Raw genomic sequence first — 10,503 nt, 5'->3', positions numbered from 1 at the left:
ACTTTAGGGTTAAACACAGGCTCTGAAATCAAGTCTGTTATGCACTGCACTGTGGTGGAAATCAAGAAAATATCACATAAGCCACAGGCAAGGACTCAAAAAGGAAATTAAAGTAAAGCATGTGTTCTTTGAATGAAGTCAAACAAGGAATGCAGCAAGCACAAAGTTGTTATCCCCTCTCTAATGAAAGTGGGGTAGCCCCTGTTTGCTGCTTAACCACATTCCTGATCCATGTTACAAGCCACCGGCATGGGTATACTGAGGCATAGCACCCTTCTGTTTCCTCAGTTGAAACCTTTGTCAGACATCCAGTGTATATATACCATTTCCAAACCTTTTTAAATTGCCAAAGTTAATGTAGAGATGTTAATGTGTTTTGAGCCTGTATGTTGTGTCCTGTAGCAGCAGCTAACTTATTACATCAGGTGGGTGGGTGCATTAACCTGCACAATCACTTGCACCTTTTTGTAAGAGTTGCCTTGTGTAGGGAGGTTTGCACTTTAACTAGTTTCTTCTGTCATTCTGACACACACAAGGGAAGACAGTATATAAACGAATCTTAAAAATATGGGCTGATAATGCCATCACGTCCTCTTACTGTCAAAAGGGGGGGGGATGTACCAACTAGGGATCTAAAATAAAATTTGCCCTTTATCTTTTTATTTTCCATTTCCATTAAAGACTTTTCATATTAAATGTTTTGTCTCCCACTGACATGACAGCTGATGCTGTGCTATATTTATGGGAAGCCTAGTTTGGGAGCAGTGCCAGTTCTGGGAAAATCACGAAGTAAACAATAAAAAGGAACAGGCAGTGAAATGTCCCCAAAGCGGCTCACTTCTCAAGGGCTTGGCCCTGTAACCTTCAAACATGTAGGCCAAACTAGACAATACATAAAATGCATTTTGTATATTTAGTTTAATTAACTAGCACAGTGAAAAGGATCGGGACCACGGCACCCTACCCCATTTGCCATGATCCTGATTAAAATTGCCCATCCCCTAAGCACCTGTTTCCCCAAGAGGGTAACTGCCATTTCTGCAGTGCTTTCCGACAAAAAAAAAAACAAGAAACATAAACTTAAGATTCACTCCTCAATATGAGCAGAACATCTGTGTTTTTTATTGGTTTAATGCAATTTGTTTTATTGTTTTAATCAAGTTCTATTTTTGATCATAAGGCCCCTTACCATTTTTCTAGTTAGAAAGGTGAGGTACAAATCAAATAATCATTTCCTTTCAGACAATAAGTCTGTAGCTCAAGGTGCGCATTTATTGCACTGCATGGAATCTAGTTTTTCCCAATGGCATCCTGTTTGGGGGAATGTATCCCATTCTCCCAGCATTTTGTTGTTGGGCAAATGCAATTGTTTCCTTGGTGAATATATTATCTTATTTATCCATCGTTGTGGCAAGGGCTGGTGCGTGGAATGTATGGTTATGCTATTGTCATAGACAGCTATTGGACAGTGTCTATGATGTCAATGATGAGCAGCAAGTACATCCACATGTTCAGTGCGTTTGATTTTGGAGAGTTTTTAACTTTCAGGTTTTTTAAAAAAGTGTGTGTGTGTGTGTGTGTGTGTGTGTGTGTGTTACTAAAGCACTACTCCAGTCCCAGGAAAGCTGCTCCCATCTCTCCCCTTTCATTGAGCCAAGAATCATTACATGCACCTGGAGGAGCCATGTTTTTACATAAACTTTTCACCAAAAAAGAAAATTGCAAACAGCAGCATGGCTACTTTCCCTGTAGCATACTTACTCATTGCTTAGGGGACAGAATAGCTACTGCTCTAGATAGGGGTTAACACAATGGATATATATAATCTAACACACGAACAATGTGGAAACGCTCTCACTCTTCAAAGTTTTAATATAGGAGCCCTTGGGGTTTGTGCACTTTGCAGTGCTAACCTGTATGACAAGTCTATTTTTAAAACTGGTCTCAGATTATACAGCGATCCCCTGTTTATATAGCCATATGCTAGTCCCTTTAAAATAGCATTTCCCTCCAGCACTCGAGTGATATATGTATTTTTCTGCCCCTTCACAGATTTTATTTTTTAGCTCTTACTGAATTGTGTAGAATTTGAACAGCATAATATGCAGTTGCAGAAAGTAACCTCAAATGTGGTTACATTACAGATCAGTTATATGTGATAACCTAGCGAATTGATTCTTATAATTGACAGCAGGCTTAGCAGCACTTCTACCCGGGGTCATTTCCCTACATGCCCCATTATCATCAGACTGCACACCCACTCTGAGAAATGAACAACAATATTAAAATGCCGTGAATTCTAAAAACCCATGACCAATGTGGTCTAAAATGTAGCTATAACTCTTGGTTCTTTGGTGCTCTTTGTCAGCACTAAAAGACTTGCTTCCAGTTCAGTGTGCGATCAGGTAAGTGATGGATGTCCCAGGTTTACAACTTGGAAGCAGGGGTTTCTTGTGTGCTTTTGAGAGGTGCTGCCCTGCCTCTGCTTGCTACTGTCAACGCTGGTGACAGTGAAGCTTCCAGATCAAAACCAAAGGCACATCCTCAAACCTCATTACAGAATGCTGGAAAACCGAGCCTCAAACTGTCTGCACAATAGTGATAAAAGAATGAAGTGGCTTATATTAACGCCAAGGATTTCAGCGCATAAATTACCACCCACCTTTTCCCTACTTCATCTTTCTGTAGAACTCAGACTCATTCATTCTGGTGGTTTGATAGAGGCATCATTACCCATGATAGGCACTTATCCCACAGTTAGTCCACAAGTTGTTTTTTCCAGGTGGTGGGTATTCTATAGGAATTGATGCTTCTATCACACCATTTTCAACACTCTTATAAATGATTGTCTTTCTCTGGCCTCTAAGCAAGATATATTGGCATCCTTGGGTCAGTGGGCCTTTTTTCATACAGTTTATGACAGATTTGTCCTTCTCTAGGGACATTACAATATGGGATACTTGTATTTATCTGGTTGTAGTTCCACAGGTAACATATCTTATGCCGTATTCTAGATACAAAGTGACACCAAGGATTCTGTTTGTTTACAAGAGTTCTGGTATTTACACACAGTGTTTGGTAAATAGAGGACTCTGAGATCAGGCATGTCTCCTATAGTATAAAATGTTTTTAAGCATACAAGAATGCATAGTAGCTGCAAACAAAATTCATTTTAAAAGATTCTACATTTAATTTCTAGTAGCATTGCCTTCATTTTAAAGATTAAACATCTTACCAATGACATTTCTGATTTGGAGCAAAATGGAGAAGAGAAGTCAATGACAGACATTGCACCCCAGAAGAACCAATTCTGGGTTATGAAGTTCCTGAATTTGCCTCTCATATTTAACTGATTTCTTATCAGCGCTGTTTACGTGATTTCTAACTCTTTAGCGATTTCCCCCCCAAAGTTCTCAGCTAAGATTTTGGGAAGTAATACATTTACTTCATATCTGAGCTGTATATTTTTCTCTGAAATGGGATAGCATCTGCTTCTCTTATTCAGGTTTACTCTTTTAAATCTTAAGTGCTTCTTAGTTTTGTTTACTTGCTACAATATTTAGTGTCCATATATTTGCATCATATGTAAAACATATTAACAACAATACATGTAATAGTCCAAGCAGTTATTCTTCCTTTTCTCAATTTTCTTATCTGATGCACCTGTTACTCCTTTCCTGAGTTCAGCTGGGAAAATTTCATCTCTCCCATAGCACATTCCTAGGTTAGGGAAAGGTTAAGTCAAAAGTCACAGCGTGTTCAGCACAAATGCTTATGCTACAGTGCCTTTGTTAGAATCAGTTTAGGATTCTAGGATTAAATCAGGATTTAGAAATAAATCTGAATATTCCATTGGTTTCTTGATAAAATTCTACGCTTAGGAGAGTAGCATGGTTATGAGAAATAGGTGGAAGACTAAACACTATTTTGGATCAATATTGGCAAGGTAGCCTATTATGCAGGTTGCTGTAGGACGCAACGGCTTCTGGGGCAAATATTTGTCACAGGTTGTTTGTAGTGAACACTAGTGCAACAATCTTCTTGGATTAGCGATGCTCATCCTTTGGGCCAGACCAGACTTCCCCAACCTGGTGCCCTCTAGAGCTTCAGCTATTGGGTGGTATAAAAACGCAATAAATAAATAAATGTTTTGGATTTCAACTCCCATCAGCCCCAGCCAGTATAGCCAATGGTTAGAAGTATTGGGAGATGTAATTCAAAACAACTGGAGAGTATCAGGTTGGGGAAGGCTGGGTTAGACTATAAATGGGTTATAACCCAAGAGACAGCCTCTGTAAATTTACTACAAGCTCCTAGTAAACCTGCAGACAACCCTAGTAAATTGTTCCTCCTCGTACAGCAACATAGGGTCTTCTCTGCCGCGATGTCTCGGAATGCCCACACACATTTCACTCAGTGAGGAACATTGGTCAGTTACAGAATGTTCGCAGCTGCTCTAAGTGAAGCAAATGGATTGTTGGACAAAAGCTGGAAAACCTCAGCATAAACTCCATGGAAGGGAATTTACATCAAGCTACACAAAGGCAAACATGAAAAGCTGGCTAGTTTTCCCGGGGCTTATATATACAGTGGATATACAGCATGGGATTGGGTTTAATATTAATATTTTTACTATTATTAGCTGATAGGAGATATTAATGTTTGAACATATGCATTAGGCAGCCCTGTGCATAGCATAGAACAGGACTTGCCTTGAGGACTTAACACTGCACTGAAAACAGGTGTTAGTCACCAGAAGGTACATCATCCCTGGAGTCACATGTGAATTTGAGCCTTCAATCATTTTTCTTTGTAAATTCTTGCCATTGCACACAGCCATGTGCCAGTCTGAGATCTCCTGCCTGATGCTAGCTGCAAGGAGAATCTGACTATATGATTACACGCCATTGGCAGGCCACACCATCTGCAAAAGCCATCCTTGTTGCAAAAGGAAGAAGGAGACCGACCTGGCTCCGTCTCGATAGCTCCATAAAAAGGGTGCGGTGTCAGCAGTGTCCCAGATTCTCCTGCTGTTCCATACATGGAAAGGGCCTCTCCGGAACACACAGAATGATCACTCAGGGCTAAGTTACATGCTGTGTTAAATGCATAGCGTGCAACTGATCCTCACCATTTCATTTACCTTACTGTAAGCATGTGGGGCCCAATCTGAATGCCTGCCCCATGGGGACTTAAAACAACAACAACACACAAAAGCAGCTCAACATGTGCTTTTTTAAAAAAGCAGAAATGCCTAGATAAATACTGGGGAGAAATGACATCATGTTACACTTTTGCACTGGCTCAGACTTTGGATCATTAGTACTAGTTGAGCAGATGTGTTCCGGAGGTGGCTTGTAAAACACTCCAATGCTAGATAAGTTTAGCAAATGGATGCAAACTTTGGATGCCCTGCTTAGGGGTTTTATTATATTTAGCAATATATAAACATTACAAATAAATAAACAAATCATGTCCTTTTGAAAGGAAAAACGATTGAAATTCACAAGAATGGCTGTGGCACTCAATAAACTGAAACAAGAAAAAATCATTGATCATCATCGCCATGCTCCCATTTTCACTCACAAAGCCCCCATCTATATGACAGCGGGACTGCTTCTAATTTAATTTTAACCCGGATTTTCATTGATTTGAATTTAGGTAAAGTGAAGCACCCTGCAGCAGCAACAGCGATTTATCTCCTGAATTTTTTTTATAGTGCAGTTATTAATGTGCATATGTGCACATTCATACATACGAGGCTATGGATTATAGACGAGGCAAGCTATAAATTTGCAGAGCTCCGCAGATTCATAGAAGAGGAAAAATGAGTGCGGAAAGGAATGAGGCAACAGAGGACGATGCGAGCGGGGGACTGAACAGGTCTCCTCTCTCTGTCACTGCCCATTCACCCCTCTTTGTTTTCATTTTCAAAGCTCCATTTTAATTCAACATCAAAATGACAGGAAGGAAAGAGGCAGCCAGAGGACACGATAGGTGGAAAGGCGGGGAATCAGCCAATCACTTTGTCCTACCCTCAAAGCTCCGCCCACATGTCAAAATGCAATTTAACACCCACAATGACACATAACCATAACGCGGTGCAAACTCGGACGTGATCCAAAAGTCACGGTAAATCGCAAATGCGCCCTGAAACGCAAATATGTGCATTTAGGTCAGGGTAAACAAGCCGTATAGACAAGCCCCAAATTCTCTCTGTGGGGTGAAATATTGACAAAGCGCCTCTGTAGGAACTGATCCCACATGGCAAAAGTGCTGTGCAAACAGTTCCTAGAAGGCATTCATCCATGATGACAGGCTAAGATGAATTCCTAAGGGAGGGGAGCTGTCAAAGCAGGTGGCAAGTGAATGAAAGGGCATCTTCTCTCCCCACCATCCAGCTTTCTGTGAGCACAGATACATATCATCTATGCATGTCTGCTCAGAAGTCCCAATGTGTTCAGTGAGGCTTACTCCCACATCAGTGCATATAGGATTGCAGCCAAACCAATTTTTAAAGGTACCACTTAATGTTTAATGTGTGCATGCAACGAATGGGTGTTTGGAAGTACATTGGCTGAGGGGCCCCCACTCAATGGAAAAATCCGTACTTGCTGCTGCATGATATGCAAATTGAATAGTAGTCCAGTGCAATTAGCAAAATTTGAGTCCCAACCGGGACACTTAGAAGAAAATTGCACAGATTGTTTATTTAGGATGACCCTATGGAAAGGAGGACAGGGCTCCAGTATCTTTAACAGCTGCACAGAAAAGGGAATTTCAGCAGGTGTCATTTGCATGCATGTAGCACCTGATGAAATTCCCTCTTCATCACAACAGTCAAAGCTGCAAGAGTATAGCTAGAGTGACCAGATACAAAAGAGGGCAAGGCTCCTTCAGCTTTAACTGTTGTGTTGAAGAGGGAATTTCATCAGGTGCTGCATGCATACGAACGACTCCTGCTGAAATTCCCTTTTCTATTCAACTGTTAAAGATACAGGAGCCCTGTCCGCCTTTCCATATGGTACCCTAATTTATTGCTTTGATAAGCATAGCGAAAATCACACACCATTACATTGGAAAAGCCATTACATTGGAAAACAGAAGATTTCTCTCTTTTTACCTAAAAGCACACATTGCTAATAAGTGTCCAGATCAAATGCTAATTTGACTGGACTACAGTGTTATTCTATATGAGTTATATAAACCAGATAACATTGTACAGGCACCCAAATCTGCCCTGACATAGGAACTGAACATATATTGTTCCTGTTTTGTTTTGTTTCCCTTGAACATAAGAGCCATGATCAGACCAAAGATCCATCTAGTCCTGCACTCTGTTCATGCAGTAGCCAAACAGCTGTCGACCAAGAACCCACAAGCAGGACATGGGTGCGACAACACCCTCCCACAACCCATGTTCTGCAGCAACTGGTGTATATAGGCTTCCTGCCTCTTGTATGTATTAGCCTTCCGACAGTAGCAATGGTAGCAACAAGGCTGGTATACGTTGTTGTTTTTTAAACTGATGCAGTCATTTGAAGCAATTTGGCACCCTGCCTTGCTAACGATCTGGGCCACTATCCAACATAAAGCTGAGCATGTTCAATCTCATTGAAATCAATGGGCTTCAATGCACAACTGCTATATTCAGTCCCTGGTCTCTAGATTTGTTTTTTCGGACACTATGTGTGTTTGGGTTTGGTTGGTTTTTAATTATGGCTTTAGAAATAAACACTTCATATCCAAATTGTGGACGATATTTCCAACCATCCTGTGCCACACAACTAAAATTAGCATTCCAATAAAACAGGATAGCCATGCTGGGTCAGATCAGGACACAGACCTCAGATTATGACACCTAGAAAAGCAGAATTACGCAACGCCGGTGGCACGGCTCTGTAGCCCTTCCTTCACAGCACAACTTGCATAAGGTTTCCTGGGTGGGCCTTGATTGTTATTAATAACAACAAATGTCCTGGGATCATGCTTGGAGAATTGATTTCACCGCAGCTTGGGAGTGGGGGAAATTCTGGTGGGTTTGTTAATCCATGCTTGCTCTAGCTGTAACTAACAGCACAGTCCTAAACAAATCTACTTAGAAGTAAGTTCCATTGATTTAAATTAAACTTAGTCTAAGGACAAGGAGCAGAAGCTCAGGCCCGGGAGCTAAATCTGACCCTCCTGGATTCCCCCAGAAGACCATGCTCCCTTCCGCCATCCTGCTTGTTACCTGCTTCTTGCTCCAGCCCAGACAATGGTGGTGAGAAGGAGGGGCTGTAGATGTCACACCCTACTTGCTCACTGTTTCTCAGCCTGTCAATTAAGCAAGTGGTACCAATGATGAGAAGGAGGCGGGGAAGGAGGAGAAATAGCAGCTGGGGACAATGGTAGTGAGAAGGCAGATGAGGGCCCAAGGGCCCTCCAAAACCTGGAGCCAGCAGCACTGCCCACAGTCACCTGGCTTTTGTGCAGTTTGCCCCCCATTCTAAAGGGTGGGAATGCCTTTCCTAAGTTTTAGTTACCGGCATTAACAGCTTTAAGCTACAATATGCTGCTATGTCTGCTTTTCTGGCCTTGCCACTTTTGCATTGCAGCCCAGCTACCCACCCACCCACCCACCACAAGAATGCAGCCGGGGGCCCTCCTCAAGAGCGTCTCCAAAATGGTATTCTGCCCCTCTTCTCTGAGGTAAGTGAGCATAGGATTGCAGCCTCAATTTATTTAAAGGACAAGTCAACCCACTTAGAAGCAGGGTGTCCTTTTGTACTTGGTACCAGTTCCCAATGGTTTTGCCCACATCACTTCTATTTGTTTGAAATCTGGTAACTAAAGGTCTTGATTAAAACATTCAGCCCAGAATAGGGTGACCATATGGAAAGGAGGACTGGGCTCCTGTATCTTTAACAGTTACGTAGAAAAGGGAATTTCAGCAGGTCTCATTTGTATGCGTGCAGCACCTGGTGAAATTCCCTCTTCATCACAACAGTTAAAGCTGCAGGAGCTATGCTAGAGTGACCAGATACAAAAGAGGGCAGGGCTTCTGCAGAGTGAGGAACAAGAATAGGGTGATCATATGGAAAGGAGGACAATCCACACAATGTTACATTCATTTGCCTTGGCACAGAAGCACCACCACCACCATGAGAGTGGAATGCATGCAGCACCTGGTGAAATTCCCTCTTCATCACAACTGTTAAAGCTGCAAGAGCCCTGCCCTCTTTTGTATCTGGTCACTCTAGTATAGCTCCTGCAGCTTTCACTATTGTGATGAAGAGGGAGTTTTACCAGGTGCTGCATGCATACAAATGACACCTGCTGAAATTCCCTTTTCTACACAACTGTTGAAAGATACAGGAGCCCTGTCCTCCTTTCCATATGGTCAGCCTAACCCAGAATAATATGCTTTGCGATAAGCACAGCTAGAAGCTGCGCACAAATGGGACACAAACGACATTGCTATGAACCTCCCACTTTAGCAAGTCGAATGGCCAAGAAAATAACTCTGTCTACCTTGGGCTGCCAGTAGCCAAGAGTAATACTATCTTTGTGCCTATAATTAGTGCTTATTAGCATACTTTGGATCAAAACAGGCCTGGTCTCCCCCTCAGAGTGCTGCGCGTTTGACAAGTGGCTGAGTAATTGCCTCTGGCGCTTTGCAGTCCCTTCAGCTGTGGTAATCTGCCCAGCCCGCTTCCCCAGGGAACTTGCAAAGGCCACAACCTCACAATATTTCATGGACTCTCGTTCAGCAGTCGGCAGCTCTACATGTCTTAATGATATAATAACTTGCAAAGGACACCTCTCTTGGCACCGCAATGTACTCGACATAAAAAATTAATCTCTTCAAATAATCATACATTATACAATCCACAAAATGTTACATTCATTTGCCTTGGCACAGAAGCAGTAGCACCACCATGAGAATCTGACCAAGTTCTTAGGCAGGAATCAACGTTCTTGTTTGGGGTGACCATATGGAAAGGAGGACCGGGCTCCTGTATCTTTAACAATTGTATAGAAAAGGGAATTTCAGCAGGTGTCATTTGTATGCATGCAGCACCTGGTGAAATTCCCTCTTCATCACAATAGTGAAAGCTGAAGGAGCTATACTAGAGTGACCAGATACAAAAGAGGGCAGGGCTCTTGCAGCTTTAAAGGTTGTGATGAAGAGGGAATTTCACCAGGTGCTGCATGCATTCCACTCTCGTGGTGGTGGTGGTGGTGCTTCTGTGCCAAGGCAAATGAATGTAACATTGTGTGGATTGTCCTCCTTTCCATATGATCACCCTATTCTTGTTCCTCACTCTGCTTGTGGGTCTTTCCATGTTCTTGAAATAGCTGTAGTTCAGGTTACATCTCCACTTGTGGCAATCTGTAGATTATTTTATTTGTTTTCCAGAACAAGTTTATACAAACCAACAATAAACAAATGGAAACAAATTGGATTTAAATCTTCATATTGACAAAGAGTAGTACATTTATTTATTTTCTATACTGCCC

The sequence above is a fragment of the Elgaria multicarinata genome, chromosome 1 (assembly GCF_023053635.1).
Source record: "Elgaria multicarinata webbii isolate HBS135686 ecotype San Diego chromosome 1, rElgMul1.1.pri, whole genome shotgun sequence".
Classification (NCBI taxonomy): Eukaryota; Metazoa; Chordata; class Lepidosauria; order Squamata; family Anguidae; genus Elgaria; species Elgaria multicarinata.
The sequence above is the reverse complement of the archived record's forward strand: the minus strand, read 5'-3'. Positions refer to the sequence as shown.